Here is a 22,433-nt window from a genome sequence, read left to right on the forward strand (position 1 = left end):
CAGGTGTAGTCCGTTCCCATGGAAGATCTCTCTCTTTTCCAAGTATTGGTGCTAGTGCCCCACGAATCGAAACCCATTTCTCCCACATGAAGCCCCACTCCAGAGACTTCTACTGGTCAATAGTTATCTCTCAACCAATATCGCTATTATCTGGTCATTTATTTCATCACTGTTTGTTAGACCTGGTTGTGCACCAATTGGCTGCTGTGTTTCTCTACATTACAATAACAACTACACTTCAAAAGCAATTGATTGGCTATGTAGCCCTTTGGAACATTGCGAAAGGTTGCATGTTCTTTCTCTCTGAGAATATGAAACTGCACTGGGAAAGCATAGATCATTAAGCACCAAATTGCTGTAGAACTGGGTGTCACTGAGTAAGAAAAATCAATTGTCCATGAGAGGAGCTGTAAGTCCTTCTGCAAAGACGCAGGAACAGAGGTGCATGATTTAAGGGACATTCCTCCAAAACACCTGGTGCACCAGACACAGGAATAGGTCTCGCCAGCTGCTAAAGTCCAAGATTTGGCTAACTCATATAAAAGCCCCTGATAATGCAAAGAGAGTTCTATAGAAAGAAAAACATGTATTTATATAGCACCTTACATGACCTCATGCTGTCCCAAAGCGCTTTATAGCCAATGAAGTACTTTTGAAGTGTAATCACTTTTGTAATTTAGGAAACGCAGCAACCAATTTGTGCACAACAAACGCCCACAATGGTATAATGACCAGGTAACTTCCCTGAAATAGTGCCATGGGATTTTTTTCATCTACATAAGAGAGCAGATGGGACCTCAGTTTAACGTCCCATTGATCAAGAGTCAGCTGTGGCTCAGTGGGTAGCACACTCGCCTCTGAGTTTGTGGTTTGTGAGTTCAAATCCCACTCTGCGGACTTGAGCACATAAATCTAGGCTGACACGCCAGTACAGTACTGAGGGAGTGCTGCACTATCGGAGATGCTGTCTTTCAGATGTGATATTAAACTGTAATTCAAGTGTTGAAGGTGCAAATAATCCCCAAATATCTCTGATAAAGAAATCCTATGCACAAACTCTGCAGTATTTGGTCATGATTGGAGTGATCAGCATATAAACAAGATTAAAATGTAACAATGTTTATGAAACTGTGAGATGGAGCTGGTGTATATTCACAACACAATTCAAACTTTATTTTCTATAATTCTGAAATGAAACTTTTAGAGAATCTTAGAAGAGTGCAGTACAAGTTTAAAGAACATGTTTTATGTTGTTAAGAATTTTTTTTCAAGAATTCTTTGTACAGAGTGTCTATTGGCACCACTATGTCAGCCAATGAGTTCGAAACAGGGAAAGGTTTGCAGCAGGACTTACAGAAAACAATCTCTTTACTTAGAAAACAGTAAAGCAAGCAAAGTCTATTTACTCAGCAAACAGAGTCAATTTAAACAGCAAACTATAGCAAACAGTCTAGAGAGTCTATTTAAAAAGAGTCTCTATGAACGAGAGGAAACATAACTCATAACCAAAACTACAGCAACTTCTCCCAGTGAAAGAAGATTGATTTCTCCAGCAAAATGCAGTGTGGAGTTTTGTTACATAATATATATGTGTATATATATATTGATTGGACCAAATTTGGCTGTAACAGGACATTTAATGGTTCCTGCCATTAGTTAGACTTACCCTAAGGTTGTTACATTTTTTGTGTGGCAAGTTGCTGAAAGTGCAAGCTGATAACATTGCAGCAAGGGAAACCAGATATCTGGGACCTAAGTGAATAGGAAAAGCAACTGTGTATCTCCTTAACCAATCAGATTGAAGGATTGTGAAATTAATGGTGCAAGGACTGAGAAGGAAGTATAAATTAGAGTGGGTGAATTCAATGCCAAAACAGGTTCAGAAAGAAAAATAAAGAGAGGAAAGACAGATTAGATTACGAGAGAGAGAGAGACAAAAAGAGACAAAGGGAAAAGGAAAAAAAAAAACATTTTAAAATTCTCCATCAACAATTAAGACCTGAAGGAATCACCACACTTGTATTAGTTAATTTTCAGTGCCAGAGAGGTTGTGTGACAGTGATTAACACTTGCCACGTCATTAAAAGTGCACTTAGACTGGAATAGTCAAGATTTAACTTTCTGTGGCGGGTTTAGTTTATATCTACTGAGCAAATCCAACAAATTCACGTCATTCAATGCATTTCAATGATGAACCAGTCACTGAGATGCTGTTTTCACAAGGCTAACGTGGAGTGGTGCAACCTGAGCAGCAACTTTTGTTTTTTGTTTTTTGAATTTAACCGTGCATCTGCCCCTCACCTGAATTGTACATAAATAACGATGACGTTATTAGCCTCACTATTATTTTGACAGGAACTCTTTCTAAATTTAAATCAAATGCATTTGGTCTGTTATTTAAGGCTTCCAAGATAAACTGATAGGAAAATTAAATATAATGTTTTGTGCTCACTGTAAATTATTATGATATTATGATTAGATCCCAGTGTTTTGCCATATGAATTGTTCTGTTGCAAATTGCTCACAAATAAGGCCGCATTTGGTGACACAATTTATCCTGGCCAGAATGGAGACAATTAATCAATCCCTCCCATCAATCATGCTTAGAAACTACCTTGCTGTAAGTGACTTGGATTAATTTTATGCAGATAATTTTTGTGAAACTATCCTCCACTCACTTCAATTTGCTGGAGAAATAATGGCCCACAAGGGGCTAGACTTTCCATTATTGTCCAGATCACCCAAAAATGGACGATATTTCCAGCGTTGGCGTTTATATTGTTTTTTGAGATTGTTGGAATATCGGCCATTTTCAAACCCGCTAGTTTCCACTTTATAATTTGAGCGTTAGCAGGAGCGACGTGAAATGGCATTAGTGGTTTTTAAAGTTTTTTTCTGTCGTAAAAGGTCAGCGTCCATAGCAACACCACAGCAACGGTCTTTTCCCGCGTTTCAGGAAGTCAGGGGTCATCAGTACATGTGCAGAACATAGAGGAAGAGAGAGAGGAGAAAGCTTGTGGGGAATTGTGGAGGTTGCAGTGATGGTGATTATATTTAGAGTTTTTTTTAAACTATTACTTCGTGAGTGAGAGAGATATTATATATATATACATACATATATTATGTACATATTTAACAGAAAAAGACAAAAGAATGGAGGGCATGGAGGAGGTGCGTGCTGATGCAGTGGAGGTGGAGGAGGCTGGTGAGGGCAGAGATGTGGGTGAGGTTGAAGGAGAGGAGATGGAGATGGGTGGAAGAAAGAGAACCATGCACTTTGCAGATGAGGCAAATGCTGCCCTCCTGCAAGAGGTTGAATCTTTTTGGGCCCAATTGACCCGGGTAGGTGTGGGAAGCCAACCCCAAAAGTGTACCAAAAAATCTGGGGTGAAATCGCAGAAGTGGTGTCGTCGGCGACACACGAGGTCCGTGAGGCCAATCAGTGCAAGCACTGGAATGACCTTGTCGGTTCCGGAAGAGTAAGTATTACATTTATTTCTTGGTAGTCTGTCATATCCAACAAAGATGTTGATGTGCTAATCATCAATAGCATGTGTCTTCAAGTGGCTGTATAGGCCAATTCTGGATGCACATAGTCTCTTGCACGTCGGACAAGGGAAGTTCGATGTGCCTGATGCTGACAGTACTGCCATCCTGATGTCGTCTATCTCTAGTGTCCCGTAGGCGTTGACACCGGCTTTCTTCGAAGGTCTGTCAGGCAGTCCTCGTGAGGGTTCGCCACTGGATTTTATTAGCTGCTGTATTCTCAAGGTCCTTTGGTCGGATGCCACAGTACTGGTGGTTAGCCTTGATGCAATCTTTGTAGTGCTTGCGGGGGCGCCCCTAGTGTCTTTGACCTTCATAGAGCTCACCGTGATGAAGCTGATGAGGGATCCTTGACTCATCCATGCGGATGACATGTCCAGCCCACCGAAACTGGGCTTGCATGATCATCATCTCGATGCTAGTTGATTGTGCTCTCTCCAGAACCTCAAAGTTTGACACCCGGTCTTGTGGAGTATAGATCTGAGACTGCGCATATGGAAAGCTTCCAACTTTTTGATGTGACGCCTGTAGGGTGTCCAGGTCTCACATCCATAAAGGAGAGATGAGAGAATGACTGCTCTATACACCAACCGTTTAGTTGACAGTCGGATGTGGTGGTGACTCAACACCTTAGTGCGCAAGCGACCAAGTGCCTGGCTGGCCTTACAGATCCTTGCATCAATCTCCTTGTCCAAGGACCCATCACTTGATATGGTGCTGCCAAGGTACTTGAAGCTGTCCACTGACATTAGTTGTATGCTACCGATGAAGACTGTGGGAGCAGGTGCTGTGATGCCAGGGGCAGACTGATAGAGAACCTCGGTTTTACTAAGACTGATGGTTAGGCCAAACAGTTCTGTTGCCTCAGATATATATATATATATATATATATTTATATAATTGTAATTTTAAGTGTAATGAGGTAATGATGATTTTAAATTCAGATCTGATGTATTGCAGTTAGACTGGTAATCTTTTAATCAAACCTACGTTTGCGGTGGACTACCATGTGTGTTGTTTAGCTTAATAACGATAATAATAGTAATAATAATAATATTAATAATAATAATGATAACATCTGCCATTAATGAGTTTCTGTAACAGTACCTAGCAATGATCTTAGGCCATGTCATGCTGTTGTCAACTTTTGTAGAAGAAGCTTTCAAAGAATAGGGCCGAGCAGTGACGCACGGGTGGTGGCCCATCGGTAATTTATGATCTGACCGATATTGATGAACGGGTGCTGGCACTCGTGGGCATCCACAACCGGTTGGCCACCCGTGCAGCATCAGAACCTGTCCTTATGCCACGTGAGTAAAGTATAAAACATTGCATGATGTAAAGTCAATAAATGCCACACCCACTCATATCCGTATAATATATGATTATATAATGTATTTTATTGATGAAATGTTATGTAGCGTTATGTAATTAATGATGGGCTCATGAAAATCATTGTAATGCAGATTTTGTAGGACTATAATGTTCATTAAATGTGATGGCTGTGATTATTTTTATAGCGGTCGTGCTGCTCTCGTGCACATGCTGTGTGTCGCGTTTGCATTCCCCTGTGACCCTAGCACCCCCCTCTCCTCTAATTACCTCATTTATGTTTTCTAGCTCAGCCAAGAGTGCAGGTCCTTCCAATTGCACCAAGGCAAGGTAGCGATCCAGCGGCGGTGGATCGTGTTTCTGGGGATGAGGAGCCCCGAATCTCGCCCGTCATGCTGCAGGTTATCCTCTCCACTGAGGACAGTGAAGATGTGGAGGAGGAGCCTGCAGCAGCAACAACACCACTTCCTTGCAGTGCTCCTGCGACCATGTCCTCCTCGACTGTGGAGGTAGCGGGCCCAAGCACTTTGCCGCAGGGCACCCCAAGGGACTCCATGCCGGCGCCGACCCCACGATCGGCAGATCTGAGTGTGGACATGGTCAATTTGTCCAGGAGGAGTGTTGAAATTGGTCAGCAGCTCCTCCAGACAATGGGCAGAATATCAGAACAGATGGCCACCCTATCGGCAAATATGAACGAAAAAAATGACGTGGATAGTGGTGGCCCTGGAGGTAATAGCCAGGAACACTAGTGCCAGAGGGCTATCAGTGTTCCTGGAATCTGGCACTGCACCCCAAGGTGCCGCACCCCCATTGCCAGAGACACATGCGAGCCAGGAGGAAGCTGTTGCTGCTGGCTCGGAGGACATTTCCTCGGAAACCTCCTCTCCACCACCCGGCCAAATAATGGATCTGCCATCATCCCCCCCAACGAAGCAGCGCTTGAGGAGCACTGCAGCAAAGTGGCTTGGAGTTGGTAGGGGAAGGGAAAGAGGTGGGATAAAGACCTGGTGAGGGGGGAGAGGAAAGGAGGTGCATGGCTGCAGGTAGGGTTGGAAGGATGGAGGGAGAGAGTTGTTACACTTTTTCTGTTAAAATGTGTTTGTTTTTGACTGTTATTAAGTTTTTCAATGTTGGGATGGTTTGGAGGAGGGGGTACCTTGTTGTATTTATGATTGTTGTTATTGAAAATGTTCTAAATTTGTTGTGGTGGTGGGGGAGGGGGTACTGTTGTGTTCTTTGAATAAGAAAAAATTCCATGTTAGCATTAAAAAGAAAATTACTTAACATAACATTGTTGTGCATTTTCTCACATAGCTGTAATGTTAAACACTGGTGAGTCCTTACCATGAAAGGGGATCATTAAACGTAACTTAAATAAACTTAAACTTTAACTGTCACCAAGGTAATGCATGAGCTGCAGACACATGTATGAGCTGCAGACACAGCAGTCTTGCAGCTGTGTAAATACCACCAACGTTATTTCAAGCAAAGCGCTCATTTATGAGCTGTTGACGTAACAGTCTTGCAGCTGTGTAGCCATCACAGGCCCTTTCCTGCATTCTAGAGGGGGGTGGGGGCATGGTTTCAAAGTCAGCCTGATTATCTGCCATGAGGTCATCGTCCACCACATCTTCTTCCTCCTTTCCTCTCTCCTGAGGTGGACCGGCAGTCCCTTCTGGCAATTCGTGTCCCCTCCTGATAGCCAAATTATGCAGCATGTAGCACACCACCATGAATTGAGGTACCTGCTCAGGGTGGTATTGTAACTCATCTCCTGAGTGGTCCAGGCATCTAAATTGCTGCTTAAGCACACCAATTGTCTTTTCGACGATATTGCGTGTGGCTATGTGGCTTTCGTTGTATCGCTTCTCGGCCTCTGTCTGGGTCTTACGCAGGGGGGTCATCAGCTAGGTGGCGAGGCCATATCCTTTGTCACCAAGCATCCAGCACTGACCTTGTAGCTGACTGGTAAACATGTCAGATACAGTGCTCTCACACAAGGTGTGCGCATCATGGATGCTGCCTGGAAATTTTGCATTTACTGCCATGATTATTTGCTTGTGGTCGACAACGAGTTGCACATTCAGGGAGTGGAATCTCTTTCGGTTCCGAAAAACCTCTGCATCCTGAAAAGGCGATGTGCATACAGTCTATTGCTCCCTGCACCTTGACAAGTTTGTATTCTCGCGAATCCAAGAGTCCTCTCACTCTCTGCCTCCCTGATCATAGGGAAGCTTATAAAGTCCATCATGCATGCGTAAAGGGCTTCAGTCACCTGTCGAATGCAGCGATGTGTGGCATGCTGAGAGATAGCGCTAATGTCGCCAGCTAAGGCCTGAAAGGAGCCCGATGCATGGGACTGCCTATGATGATAATGAGGTTAGAAGGAAAGTGCCGCAGTTACCTTGACCTCAACAGACAGTATGGTCCTGCTGTTGCTGTTAGGCTGCAGATCTCCCCTAATGAGTTTGCATATCTCACTGATGACATCCTTCCGGAAGCATATCAAATAACTCCACGAGGCTAAGTACGGTGAGTTAGTTCATGCATGACCTTACTCCAGTTTATTTACTCTCAAAGTGAGGATTCAATATGGCTGCCAACATTATATACACGGCTTGCACGTGTTTGCCAGTGACCATTAGGACTCCGACAGTTGCGCCCTCCGGTGGCAGGTAAAACCCAGTTAACATACATAACATCATTCCCCCCAAAGTCCTTGGTACAGGTTGTATTTACAAGTTGAGACTGTCCGGGGCCTCCCACTCCCTGGTTGATCTTCTCAATTCGAACCCAAGCTTGGATGAGTTAATAGGACCTTTGCTGCATTGCGGAGCAGTTGGTCTGAAATGTCTGTCGGGGATGATAGATTCGTCTTCGTGAATGACACAAGGGTCAACTGATCGATAGATGTGTGTTGGTTGCTCGATGATGATATCATCTTCAATTTATTCTGGGTTGTCTGTAAATCGCAGTTTGGTTTGGTTGATGTGTCTCTTGCACGTTTAGCCATTTAACATTTAACGTATTCTCGGACAAGTCCAGGTAAGACCGCTTCTCCCTGTAAATTCGTAGGGTGTAAGTTCTCCTCCTTCTCAGTCTGCCAACTCTTTGATTGGGCACATAATGCTCTTCAATATACCTTCTCCCATCTCTAGTTGCAGCATGTGAGTAGTTATCAATACAGGCTAAGAAATTACAGGCCCCATTACAATAAAAATCACTATTATAACTATTCTTCACAAACAATAACTTTTCCGACTAAAACTCATAAAATAAATTCAATTCGTCCTCAATATGATAAGATGTTTGTTCAGATTTTATACTCAGCTTAAAATAACTCACAGATTAAATCAAAACTCCCCAGAACTTGAAGCAGCCTTTTATATGAAAAGTCCTCCAATTTACAAACTGGCGTCCATACTGCTGGGTTAAGGTCAGGTGAATGCAGCTTTTTTTCAGCGTTTTTTTCGGCGAGCGATATTTTTGGCGATATATAGGCAATATGCTGAAAGTAATGCTCGGCGATATTATGGGTGGTTTCTGAGCGTTAGTTTAGTTTATAAACTGTATTCTGAGCCTTTACGGCAAAAAAATATAGGCAGGCGGTTTAATTATTTCTTGGCGTTACCTAGATACCGAAAGTAATGCTGGCCGACAAATGAGCGATAAATCGGCATTAATTTCCATTTTTTTGTGAAATGAGCGATAAATGGGCATTGGTTTCCATTTTTTGGTGAAATAGGCGATAAATGGGGGTTATACTTCATCTCAGCGTTAAAATGGACGGTAAGTGGGCAGTAGCGAAGCAAAACGAATGGAAAGTCTAGCCCCTAGTGTCGGAAGGCAAACATTATTCTTAGCTCAGCAATGATTGCAATTTTCATCAGAGAGTGATTCAAAATTAACGAAGAATAAGTTAATTGAGTATGAGATCAGAGAGGAAATATCTGTTTTACACTGTACCTGACTGTATTTTCCATTGCAATGGAGAGTAGGTGGGGTGTAAAACAATGACCGATCTGATCCCATCAGCTTCCCGCTGAGCGGATTAGGTTAACATTCAACTCTTCATGTTAGGTGTTGGAATCCTACTGTTAAATGTATGCTGTGAATGAATTTAAAACTCAATGAAACTCTGTTAATAATTACCAATTTATTGAAAAATTGCCAGACCTTCGTTTCTGAACACAATAAGTGGAAGATATGCAACAATAAAAAAACACTTATGCTTTTGCTCTCTCTGAAGTTCAAATTATATCATTGTTCAAAACAGTTGCCTGATGGTTCAAAGCCCAATTGCTGAAGTGATGGAATGCTTGACTCTTAACGACAAGGTTTTGAGTTTGAATCCTAGTACTGCCTGTCACTGTAATTGGCTTACTTTATTTGGGTGAGTTTTATCAATTCAAAATGAAAATCACATGGAGCTGAGGCATTCAGTGTCAGGGAGTGAAAACTAACATTGTCCAATTCACCCTGCTCAGACTGACATTGCTGCTGGTCCTAGAGAGATTCTAAACCCAGACTGGCCTCTTCTCCCAGGAGGAGTAATGCGGTGGCAGTTAATCTTCATAGAGATGCACATGATCAAGTGATAAGTATAAGGGAGATTGATAGCATTCAGAACGGTCTGAATCAATTAAGCTGTGAAGTTAGTGTTATTCTCATTGGAGCTGAGTACGATATATTCTTTACAACATCATAAACACACAGACTACAAGATAGTTCTACAGGAACTTATATCCATGTGACTTGTTACATGACTCTTTTATTGTATGTATAACAGCAGTTGCATTACCACAGTAGTCAACTAGGTGGAGCAGTAGTGCACTACCTGGAGCTATATTACTCTTCTCCCTCCTTAATGAAGAATAATTATAACCAAATAATCATCATACATAACTTGCATGGTTATACACAACAGTTATAGACTTATTTTGCCATATTTACAAATCAAACTTAACCACAGGTTTTCTGTTTCAAAGAGCATACGTTCACTCTCGAACAGGAGTTTCCAAACATGTTGTAGAACTAAGACTCATTCTAGGCTGAGCCTGAAGAGAGTTTTTCTCCAAGAGCAACCATTGATCTACATTTTGACTCTCTACAACGTCAGACTGTTTGTTTGCCTGACTCGGACTCAGACTTAAATTCTGACATTCTCTTGGATTTGTTTCTAGTACAACTGATGTAGGATTTGCTACTGGTACTCTATTTGTAACAAGACTATCTGACTCTTCAGAAATAATTGAATCATTCCAACTTTCAACTCCTTCCACATCTGTAGGTAAAATACGATCAATGTAAACACATCTAACCTTTCCATGTTTAAGCATCTTGACTAAATATGTGCGAGGACCACATATCTTCACTACTCTTCCTGGTAAACACTTTAACATCTATCCATTTATGGTGATGGTTCTTCACGCTAACTTTCTGATTTAATTTCACACCTCTCTCTCTTACTCTACCTTTATCACGATTCTCTTTCTGTCTTAATTGTTTCTCTTCAACTGTGTGTCAAATTTGGCTTTAAAAACGAGTACCTGGTTCATGGCTGTAATTTGAGAAACAACTCTGCTGATGTTCTACTAGTAGTTGTATGAGGAGTATTATAATAAGTAATCAGAAAATTTGCCAATTTGTGGTCCAATGACAATTGTCGTTTCTTTGGTTTTGGATCCAAGATTTGCTTGATGAGGGCACGTTTAACAATTTGTACTGTGTGCTGTGCTGCACCATTTGAAGCAGGCTAGTATGGTGGAACTTTAGTATGTTTCACACCATTTCTGCTCATGAACTGTGTAAATTCTTCTGAACAAAATTATGGCTCATTATCAGACACAATTTCTTCTGGGAGGCCATATGAAGAAAGCAACCTTAGCAAATTTTCTAATGTTTTACTTGTTATTTTCCACATCGGAAATTCCTCTACCCACTTCGAATGACTATCAATCACAATGAACAATTGCTGTCCTTCTAGCTCAGCAAAATCTACATGTAACCTTTGCCACACCCTGGGAGGCCATGTCCATGGATGTAATGGTACTGATGGTGGTTTCTTGTTTACTGATTGACATGTTGTACACTGACTAACAATCTACTCTATATCTTTATCTAGACCTGGCCACCATAAGTAACTGTGTGCAAAACTCTTGGTCAAGCACATTCCCAGGTGCTGGTCATGAAGATCTCCTAACAATTTGAACCTGAACTTATTTGGAATAACCACTCTTGCACCTCACATGATACAATCTTTATCCACTGATAAATCATTCCTACAAACGAAAAGTGGATGAATATCTTTGCCTGTTGCCTGGTTTGGCCAGCCATTTGCTATGTAATCATCCACCTTTGACATAACTGGGTCACGTTTGGTTGCTTTACCAATCTCTTCCACTGTGACTGGCAGTTCGTCAATGTATGAAAAATAGAAAACTTTTTCCCTATTGGGTGTAACTTGTGATGGGGATGGCAATCTAGACATAGCATCAGCATTACTGTGATCAGCTGCTCGTCTGTACTCAATGGCATATGTATATGCTGACAAAATCAAACCCCATCTCTGCATTTGGGCTGCAGTTAAGGTTGGAACTGGGGACTTTGGAGGATTGCTGTCAGGGGCTTATGGTCCATAACGATGGTAAACTTACAACCATGCAAGTATTTGTGGAACTTCTTGACCCCAAAAATCAATGCTAAAGCTTTTCTTTTGATCTGCGCATAATTACGCTCACTGGCACGGAGAGTACGTGAAGCAAAAGAAATTGGTCACTCCTCCCCACTATATAATACATGAGAGATCACTGCCCCAACTCCATATGGAGAGGCATCACATGCTAGCTTGATCTCCTTATATACGTCATAGTCTACTAACATCAATTGGCTTTTACACTCCTTGAATGCTGCATCACATTCTTCTGACCACTTCCAATGGACCTGTTTTTTCAACAGCTCATTCAGTGGATGTAACACTGTAGCCAAATTTGGTAGGAACCTTCCCTAATAGTTCAAAAGACCCAAAAATGATCAAAGTTCAGTGATATTTGTAGGAGTGGGTTCATTTCTAATTGCATCCAGCTTTCCCTTGGTTGGATGTAAACCACCTTTGTCTACTCTGTGAGTTTTGAAATAACTCACATTTGCGAGCAGTCATGCTCTTCGCTTCTAAAGCCGATTGAGCACTTCATTCAACATGTTATTATGGATTTGCCTGTTCGGTGCTGAAATGAGTATGTCATCGAAATAAAATACTACCCCTTCAATGCCTTGTAATATGGAAGGGGTAGGAGACACTCCAAATGGTAGCCTATTAAATTGATATAGGCCTAGATGAGTATTTATAGTTAAGCATGACTTGGACTCCTCATCTAGTTCAAATTTTAAGTAGGCATTTGTAAGATCTAACTGTGAGAAGATCTGGCCACCTGTCAGCGTTGTGAACAAATCTTCTACATTTGGAAATGTATTGGGCAGGTTACCCTCTAGAACCTGGTTTACGCTTACTTTATAATCACCACACAACCTTACTTTACCAGAGGACTTAGGTACTACAACATTTGGGTGTAACCCAATTACTTCGATCTACCTTAGAGATAATGTTCTCAGTTTCTAGTCCTTTGAGTTCTTGCTCAACTCTCTCCTTGAGTGAGTATGGTATGGGGCATGGCTTGCAGTAAACTGGTTTAGCATCCTTCTGTACCCTGAAATCTTTTGGGCATTGAAATCTTGGATCAGACTGCCTGTTTCACGGAACACCTTAGATATTGTTTGATGACATCATTCTTCGATGCAAATCTCATTTCAACACGAAAAATATCATTCCAATCAAGCTTCAGTGATCCAACCAATTTCTACCTATTACAGCAGGCTTGTCTCCTGCCACTACTAAGAGAGGCAAGTTCTGAAACTGATCTTTGTATTTAACCAGTACGGTAATATGTCCTACCACAGGGATTTGCTCTCCTGAGTAGCCTCGCAGCTCTATCTTCGACTTTTCCAGTGGAAAATGACTCAACTTGTCGAGATATAGCAATTCTGGTACAACGGTCATGAATGCACCAGTGTCGAATTCCATGGGTATCCTGGTTCCTGCAACGTCTACTTGGATGACGATACTTCGCGAATCGTTGTTAGGTACCATTATGCTCTTGATGATGTGTATCTCCAGAACCTCCTCATCATGTTGCTTCTCTTCAATGCTATGTAGTCTCTGGTGAGTTCTACTTATAGCCTTGAACATCGGTTTACTCTTCAGTTGGTATGCCTTTACAAGATGCCCAGTTTTCTTGCAGAAGAAAAACTCTGCCTTCTCATATGGACAGCTTTGAGCGAGATGTTGTCCCAGACACTGATAGCATGACTTTAATGTACTGTTACCTTGGTGAGTTGCTGAATCCTCGGGGCCCAACTACATTTTACTTTTAACCTGCAGGTGATTCACCTCGGTTGTCTGATAACTGGAAATGGCGCAAAATTCTCAGGATATTGATCGGCCAGATCCATCGACATAGCTGTCTGACAAGTTACATCAAAAGTCAAGTTAAGGGTTGTCAACAACTTTCTTCTGATTGCTACATTCTTCAACCTACAAATAAAGCGGTTACACATTACTCGGTCCTGAACGTTTCCAAAATGACAGTGAATGGATAGCTTTTTTAAAGCTACAATATACTCACTGATACCCTCGTCAATTGATTGATCTCCTATTCCAAAACGATAACTTTCAGCAATTTCTAGGGGCTCAGGACTGTAGTGCTGTTCTAACTTGGATAGAATCTCCGTCAGTGATGTGTCCTTTGGCTAGACAGTAACATGCACATTTCTTAGGGTTTCATACACCTCAGGGCCTGCTTCAGTCAGGAAAATAGCATGTTTTCTTTCAACACCCCACGGTTACAGTTTTTATCATCGGGGACTTCGACAATACTATTCGCGGTGAAAAACATTTCCAACCGCTCCACATTTGCTCTGAAAATCTCTCGATCATGATGGAACTCACCCAAGCACCCTATTAGTCCCATATGCACAACCATTTGGACTCTAACACATCAGTTAAGTGTGCTTGTAATTTACCTTGGATTTTTAGCTGTTCCGCAAAACAAAGAACCTCTCAAAGTAGCTCTGTCATTTGGTTGAATTATCCACCAACAAAAATTTCAGCTAGGGATTCCGATTATCCCATTTTCATTGCCGTGATATATTCTTTAAGACATCACAAATACACAGACAAGATAGCTCTGCAGGAAATTGTCATCATGTAACTTGTCACATGACCATTTTATTGTATGTACATCAGCAGTTGCATTACCACAGTAATCCACTATATGGAGCAGTAGTCCACTAGGTGGAGCTATATTACACTGAGGAGGTAAGCAGGTGATCATATAGAGGTCTTCAAGATTATGAAGGGTAGTGATAGGGTAAAGCTTAATAGATCGTTTCTCGAGTTGGCAAGATGGTAATAAGAGGGTGCAACTTTAATATAACCATGGAAAGAATAAAAAGAGAGATTACATTTTTATTTATACAGGTGGTGGTTAAAATGTGGAATTCTGTGCCACAAACTGTTGTTGAAGCACAAGAAGACTTGGTGGTAACTGCGTAACTGTTGCATTCCCACCAACGGCAATTTTACCTCTCAGGTTTTGGAGAGTGTGGACGCTGTCCTCATAAATATTAAAATGTTGGGTCCAATGATGTAATTCAGACGTAATTTTAACATTGAAATGTGCGAATCATGCACAGTCTCAGAGCCACCAGGTGAATTGAGGCTGAGGAGTTTAAAATGTCCCAGGTCTCGCACCAAGGAGGCTGTGGGGGGCTTTCTCCATGTGCTGCCCCTTGCAAATGCGCCCTGAATTAAAACCACGATTTTAAATTTGTACCTCTCTACCACAGGCTTTCCTACAAACCTCTTCCGCCTTGGAAATTGACCAGGACACCCACTGATGCAAAAACTGGTGGCAAATAACACTGGACCAGCAGTGGACCAGCTAAGTATTCATTTGTTACAGTTTTAATAGGTTCTTTGAGACCCAGGAGGGTATTCCTGCTGCTCCTGGCCCAGCAAGGAAATCTTGCACTTCCTCTACCCAAGGCATCCCCCACTAATCTCTTCCAACCTGGTAATCGGCCTGGACTCCTGCTGGTGCTTGACTTTGCCGAGAAACAATTTTCTCCTGCCCCCGATGCCATCTGACTCCTGTCTCAGTTTCTGCTCCTGCCTTTAAAAAAAAATCATTTCTGGGATGTGGGCGTCGCTGGCAAGGTCAGCATTTTTTGGCCATCCCTAATTGCCCTTGAGAAGTTGATGGTGAGCTGCCTTCTTGAATCGTCGCAGTCCTTGTGGTGAGGGTATTCCCACAGTGCTGTTTGGGAGGACGTTCCAGGATTTTGACCCAGTGATGATGAAGGAACCACAATATATTTCCAAGTCAGGATGGTGTATAACTTGGAGGGAAACGTACAGGTGCTGGTGCTCCCATGCACCTGCTGCCTTTGTCCTTCCAGGTGTCAGAGGTCATGGGTGTGGAAGGTGCTGATGAGGAAGCCTTGGTGAGCCTGCCACGTCACTCCTGCCAGTTTCAGGCGACAGAGCTGAACTATTGATTTAAGGTTCAGGAGTTTAAAATATCTCATGTCTCACACCAAGAGGTCTTTGGGGGTTTCCCTCCATGCCTCACCCATTCCAAAGGAGCCCCGAGTTAAAAACTGGGGCTTTAAATTTTAATATAAACTAACTAACATAATCGAATTTGACCTTTTCCTGAGTTTGAGTCAAAATAAAATCGGGTGAAATTAACTGCTATCAACTATTTTCTATTACCCCTGTTTGGTCCTCTACAGCAGGTGTAAGTTGGGCATCTTTTTAAAAATTCATTCCTCAGATGTGAGCGCCGCTGGCAAGGCCATCATTTATTGTCCATCCCTAATTGCCCTTGTTGTGGTGGTGAGCTGCCATCTTGAACTGTGGCAGTCCGTGTGGTGAAGGTACTCCCATCGTTCTGTTAGGGAGGGAGTTCCACGATTTTGACCCAGCAAATATGAAGGAACGGCGATATATTTCCAAGTCAGGAAGGTGTGCAAATTGGAGGGGAACTTGTAGGTGATGGTGTTCCCATATGCCTGCTGCCCTTGTCCTTCTGGGTGGTAGAGGTCGCAGATTTTGGAAGTGCTGTCGAAGAAGTCTTGGTGAATTGCTGCAGTGCATCTTGTAGATGATACACACTGTTGCCACAGTATGCCGATGGTGGAGGGAGTGAATGTTTAAGGTGGTGGATGGGGTGCCAATCAAGTGGCTGCTTCATCCTGGATGGTGTCGAGCTTCTTGAGTGTTGTTGGAGCTGCACACATCCAGGCAAGTGGAGGGTATTCCATCACACTCCTGACTTGTGCCTTGTAGTTGGTGGAAAGGCTTTGGAGAGTCAGGAGGTGAGACACTCACAGCAGAATACCCAACTTCTGACCTGCTCTTGTAGCCACAGTATTTATGTGGCTGGTCCAGTTAAGCTTCTGGTCAATGTGACCTCCAGGATGTTGATGTTGGGAGATTCTGCGATGGTAAGGCTATTGAATGTCAAGGGTCAGTGGTTAGAAGCTATCTTGTTGGAGATGGTCATTGCCTGGCACTTGTGAAGTGCGAATGTTACTTGCCACTTATCAGCCCAAGCCTGAATGTTGTCCAGGTCCTGCTGAATGTGGGCATTGACTGCTTCATTACCTGAGGAGTTGTGAATGGAACTGACTACTGTGCAATCATCAGCAAACATCCCCACTTCTGACCTTATGATGGAGGGAAGGTCATTGATGAAGCAGCTGAAGATGGCTGGGCCTAGGACACTGCCCTGAGGAACTCCTACAGTGATGTCCTGGGGTTGAGATGAATGGTCTGCAACTACCACAACCATCTTCCTTTGTGCTAGGTATGACTCCAGCCAGTGCAGACCTGATTCCCTGATTCTCATTGACTTCTGTTTTACTCGGGCTCCTTGATGCCACACTCAGTTAAATGCTGCCTTGATGTTAAGGGCAGTCACTCTCACCTCACCTCTGGAATTCTGCTCTTTTGTCCATCTTGGGAGCAAGGCTGTAATGAGGTCTTGAGCAGAGTGGTCCTGGCGGACCCAAACTGAGCATCAGTGAGCAGGTTATTGGTGAGTAAGTGCCACTTGATAGCATTGTCGATGACACATTCCATCACTTTGCTGATGATTGAGAATAGACGGATGGGGTTGTATTTGGCCGGATTGAAATTGTCTTATTTTTTTGTGGGTAGGACATATCTGGGCAGTTTTGCACATTATCAGTGGATGCCAGTGTTTAGCTGTACTGGAACAGCTTGGCTAAATGCGCAGATAGTTCTGGAACACAAGTCTTCAGCGCGACAGCCGGGGTGTTGTCGTTGTCCATAGTCTTTGCTGTATCCAGTGTGCTCAGCCGTTTTTTGCTATCACGTGGAGTGAATCGAATTGGCTGAAGACTGGCTTCTGTGATGATGGCGATCTCAGGAGGAAGCCGATATGGATCATCCGCTCGGCACTTCTGGCTGAAGATGGGTGCAAACGCTTCAGCCTTGTCTTTTGCACTCGATTGCTGGGCTCCGCCATCATTGAGCGTCCTCTTCCCGTCAGTTGTTCAATGGTCCACCACCATTCACGACTGGATGTGGCAGGACGACAGAGTTTTGATCTGATCAGTTGGTTGTGGGATTGCTTAGCTCTGTCTGTAGCATGCTGCTTCTGTTATGTAGCATGCATGTAGTCCTGTGTTGCAGCTTCCCCAGTTTGGCACCTCATTTTTATGTACGTCTGGTGCTGCTCCTGGCATGCACTTCTATACTCCTCATTGAACCAGATTCTAATCCTTTCCTCATCTAACATTCTCACAAGCACACTCCCAAACAGAGATATTGAATAACTATCAGGAGGAGGAAACTGGGACAATTTTCCCTCATCAAACCTTTTTGTAAAATTAATTATCATGAAGTAGATTTCACTGGCAAGGCCAGCATTTATTGCACATCCCTAATGGCACTGAGGCCAACTACAGTTACCCTACTGCTGTCCCAGATGAGATGTGCTAACACAGCATAGTCTGGGGATCAAATCTGGGGTCTATTTCATGTGACTCACTGGATAAATTCACAGTCACAAGGCCAGAAATTCCTGAGGGCTTGCTGTGCTGGCATTAGTGCAGTGGAGCAAAACCCTTATCCAGCCTGGCCCTAAGCTGGAGCTCCCATCCCAAATCCAGGGACGGAGTTACTTAGATGAAAAGATAGGTACATTGCACCTGCAAGGCTGCATCAGTGGTGCCTACTCCAAACTGGCAGTTAGCATGCCAGAGCAGCGATATGAGAGCAGAGAAGAGAGCTGGTAAAGGCCAAAAATCATCTACTTCCCATCTTCTGCTCTCAATAGAACAGGAGGAGCTGTTACGATCGTTTATCTTTTCCTAGTAAAGGCTGCAACCTGTTAAGGCTCTCATGAGTCCTGATGAGACATACACAGGGCATAAAGGGTAAGTTACCTAGCCTAGGAGCACAATCACCCATAGCCTCTTCATGTTGGGGGGTAAGAGGGGGCGCAGGTGGGAGTATTGTTGGTGGGTACCCCTCACTGAAATAAAATGGGGCAGTGTGAATTGGACCAGTCTCTGCCCTAACCCTAACCTTAAGCTTAATTGTTTTATTGCATAAAACATGAAAATATAGAAACCGGAGAAGACAATTGGCTATACCTAGTTCATACTAATATTTAGCTCCATATGCAGCCAATATGCTGTACAGCATACCGCCCTCTCCAAACCAAGTTTCGATTTCAGGTTTTGGAGTGTTTATTTTATATTTTATTGGAATAGTGGCTTGGTGCAATACATTTAAAAAGTTGCTACAAGTGTGCAGGGAGTGATGCTGGATGCTTGGACATTAAAGGAAGGCCTGAGAGAAGATCATTTGCTCACAGTCCTGGGGCTCCAGTTGCAGTCCCCCTTGGGCTGAAATATCACATAGAGATGATGCAGAGGCAGCAAAGGGGACAAGCTGCTCACAGAGGGAAGAGGAAGCAGGAGAAGAGGAGGAAGTGGAATGAGGGAAACAACCCAGATAGCCCCTTTCTGGCCGGGATATCTGGGATCGAATCATCTGCCTGCATCCCAGTAACCACAACCCCTAATCCCCTTTCATCATTAGTCCCACACCTTGGGGAAAATTTTAACCCAAAAATATGGGTGGCTTCATGTCGTGTGGGAAGTTAAAGTGTTAAAAATTTGAATCCCGACTAGAATCCACCTCCAATCCACCCACTTTAGCGGAAGCGGGAGGGTGGATGGGCAGCCAAACTGCTCCCAGGAGGCGGATCGCCCATTTAAATACTATAATAAGCCTGGCATGCCTCACATTTAAACACCAATTTAAATTTAACAGTGGCTGGTCAGGTTTTGCAAGCCTTGTGAAACCTGACACCTAAAATAAGGTGAGGATTGCTGGATCCAGAAGGCAAGTGTAAAGGCTATTATTTAGCTCCATATGCACCCAATATTCTGTCAATATGCCTAACCCACTCCCGTGATTGGATATCCTGCACGGGGCCTCCGTTTCCCCTCCAAAGCCTCTAATCTCCTTCCTAGTCACCCCCGCACCGATGTTCCATGGCCCCTGGATGTTGTTTGCCTCTTCCCTTCCATTTTCCTCTGGCCCCCTGATCATGCTCCAGCGCCCTCCCCCATGCACTCCTCCGGCCTTCCAATCATGCTGTGCTCGCCCGCACGTGCTCTTCCAGCCCTCCAATCATGCTCCGCCCTCCCCAATCAGCCCCCGCCCCCACTCAATCCCTCCTCTCTGTGACCTAGTGCTGCAGGCCTAGCCACCCATAGCCAGCCAGCCACTCCATCTGGCTGTCTGCAGGTGCGAAACAGAGGTTTCAAATGCAAATAAGGCCCTGCCGTTAAATTGGGCAGGGCCTGCGGGAGACCAGTTCTCCCGAATTCCCGACCACTTCCACGTCCCCACCCTCCCCACTCCCAACACTCCCAAAGTATTAAACTTCAAGCTCTTGCCTTCCCTCTGTTACTGACCATCACAACATCGTCTTGGTCCCAATGCCAAAATAATAGTCACCACAAAGCAAACTTTGCATTCAACATTACATCAAAAAATCAACTAATTACTTTTGTGCATTGCCTTAGTGTGTGTCTTGCATGTGCCTTTGCCTATCCGAGCGATGGTACGCAGTGCTACCCCAGTGGCTGCAGCATGGCTGCTGAATTCCAGTGGGCGACACTGCAGGTGGCCTTGCACAACATCCTTGAGGAGCTGGGAGTGTGAAATCGAGTGATGGTGTTTCTTCTTCATCATCTTCTTCTTCTTCACTCTCCTCGCCATTTTCTTGGTCAACAACTGGCTGGGCAGGCTGCATTCCTTGGGTGTCGGAAATGAGGAAGGCACAAGAGTAAGGTTTAGTGAAGGGAGGGCGGGAAAGCAAGAGCTTTACGCTTACACCATGTGTAGCTTGTACGTCAGAAGACATTGTGGGTTGAGGGAGAAATGGGAAGTGAGAAGCAGGATAATGTATGAGGATACCGGCATCTTGTTTGCATTTAGCCCCACACATGGGACTTGGCTATGACTTTCATCATTACAATGCCTGGGTGGATGCTGTGTCGCTCACAAATGAACGTTTCTCTACCTTTTTGGGGCAAGACCACGCGATTAGCCCACAACAGACAGTCCGCCTGCAAGGACATTTCGTCTTTGTGCCTGTGGAATGGCTTAATCATCTCCTACATCTCCGCTGGGATGCTGGACCAACTCCCATGGAGGACACAGTTTTTTTTACCAAGGACAGTAAAGGATCCTGGCTGGTCCAGGTCCTGATCTGGCGCGCCGTAACGGGTGACTTTTCGTTTTCGAATGCATCCATTACCATGAGCAAGTCCGCAGGCTGTGCCATTTCCACCCCAGTGATGGGCAATGGTAGCCGACTGAGAGCATCAATGCAGTTCTCTGTGCCCAGTCTGTGGCAGATTACAAAGTTGTATGCCGACAGCGTGAGCGCCCATCTTTGGATGCGGGCAGAGGCATTGGTGTTAATCCCTTTGCTCTCTGAGAATAGTGATATGAGCGGCTTGTGGTCAGTTTCAAGCTCAAACTTGAGGCCAAACAAGTACTGGTGCATTTTCTTTACCCCGTAAACGCATGCCAGAGCCTCTTTTTCAATCATGCTGTAGGCCCTTTTGGCCTTGGACAAACTCATGGACACATAAGGCAGCCTTTTGTGAATTCCCCCATACTCAGTCATCACCCTTGCGCAGTAGCACATGTAGGAGTTCTACCAGGGTGCTTAACCTGGGTAGGAAATTACCGAAATAGTTAAGGAGTCCCAGGAACGACCGCAGCTCCATCACATCTGTGGTCTCAGCGCATTCTTGATGGCTTCTGTCTTGGTATCGGTGGGTCTGATGCCATCTGCCGCAATTCTTCCCAAGAACTCGACCTCCAGCGCCAGGAAAACACATTTTGAGCGTTTCAACCTGAGTCCCATGCAATCCAACCGACTAAGAACCTCTTCCAGATCCTTTAAGTGCTCAATGGTGTCCCGACCTGTAACCAGTATGTCGTCCTGGAAAACCACGGTGCGAGCAACTGACTTTAGCAGGCTCTCCATGTTCTGTTGGAAGATTGATGCAGCCGACCGAATCCCAAACGGGCATCTGTTATAGATGAACAGACCTTTTTGTGCATGTTGATGCAGATGAGGCCTTTCGAAGATTCCTCCAGCTCCTGCATCATGTAGGCCGAGGTCAGGTCCAACTTGGTGAACATTTTCCCTCCAGCCAGGGTCGCAAATAGGTCGTTTGCCTTGGGTAGCGGGTACTGGTCCTGTAGCGAAAAACGGTTAATCGTTACTTTATAGTCCCCACAAATTCTGACCGTGCCATTGCCTTTGAGAACCAGAACAATCGGACTGGCCCACTCGTTGAATTACCACCGGCACAATGATGCCTTCTCGCTGCAGCCTATCTAGCTCAATTTCCACTTTCTCACGCATCATATATGGTACCGCCCGTGCCTTGTGGTGAATGGGTCGCGTACCGGAAACCAAATGGATCTGCACTTTCGCCCCCAAGATGCTTCCAATGCCTGGCTCGAACAACGATGGAAATCTGCTCAGAACCTGGGCACATGAGGTGTCGTCGTCAGACGAAAGCGCTCGGATGTCGTCCCAGTTCCAGCGGATTTTTCCCAGCCAGCTTCTGCCAAACAGTGTGGGGCCATTCCCTGGCACGATCCACAGCGGGAGTTAGTGCACAGTTCCATCATAGGAGACTTTGACTTCTGCACTGCCAATTACAGGGATCAGTTCCTTGATGTAAATTCTTAGTTTGGTGTGAATCGGGCTGAGCTTGGGCCTGTGTGCCTTGTTGCACCACAGCCTGTTGAAGGCCTTTTTGCTCATTATGGAATGACTCGCACCCATGTCCAGTTCCATGGATACTGGAATTCCGTTCAGTTCAACTTTCAACATTATTGGTGAACATTTTGTGTTGAA

Source organism: Pristiophorus japonicus, chromosome 2 (assembly GCF_044704955.1).
Source record: "Pristiophorus japonicus isolate sPriJap1 chromosome 2, sPriJap1.hap1, whole genome shotgun sequence".
Lineage (NCBI taxonomy): Eukaryota > Metazoa > Chordata > Chondrichthyes > Pristiophoridae > Pristiophorus > Pristiophorus japonicus.